We start from the raw sequence: 797 nt of genomic DNA on the forward strand, positions 1-797 counted from the left end.
GAAAAGGGTATTATGGTAGCACACACTCGTGTTTGCTAACTTTGTGTGCCTCATTAACCAGGGGCGAACAGATATCTACATACCTAGGCTGCCCAAAATATATTTTTCCCATATATCCTAATCCCAGTCTGCAGAACTGACTCCTGTACCAGGGCAGCATTCTTTTATGAAGTTAATCTGAAGGCGAAAGAACGTCGCCCTCCGTTGAGTGTTGACACTAGAGTTTAAAAAGCTAATTGGCGGTGGCCTTTAAAAATACGAAGCTTGAAGGCACGTACCCCTTTTTAGGGGGCAGAGAGCATTGCTGGGGGACCTTTGGAGCTAGAAATCTGCTCTGAGGAATGTCACCACTTAAAAATACCTCACTGGCCCCTGTGTGAACTCAGTAGTGTCATCAAAACCATCAGATAAAAATAAGGTTTTCTTACTTTTCGCTCCTCTTAATCCTGCGGAGCCACCACAGCCATCAGGGAGGCGCACACATTTCCTCATGATTCGCAGCGGGGGCGTTAGCCTGCCAGCGGGTACTCCAGCTGATTTCAGAGGGATGGGCTCATCCCTGTACCTGCTTGCACGGCCGGGCCCTACAGGCCCCCGAGGCCCGGCCACAGCTCCCGCGTCCACCCTCACCCTGCCGCCACAGCCAACCCCGGCCTGTCAGCGGCTGTTACAGGCAACGATGCAAAAACGAGAAACCCACCCAAACCGTGACCGATCTTCAAGCGCATTTGTTACGGCTGTAGCTTTTTATTTTTTATTTTTATTTTTTTTTATTCGACTGGAAGATGTTCCAGGTG

This window comes from Egretta garzetta, unplaced genomic scaffold, assembly GCF_000687185.1.
Source record: "Egretta garzetta isolate BGI_Z169 unplaced genomic scaffold, ASM68718v1 scaffold72, whole genome shotgun sequence".
Lineage (NCBI taxonomy): Eukaryota > Metazoa > Chordata > Aves > Pelecaniformes > Ardeidae > Egretta > Egretta garzetta.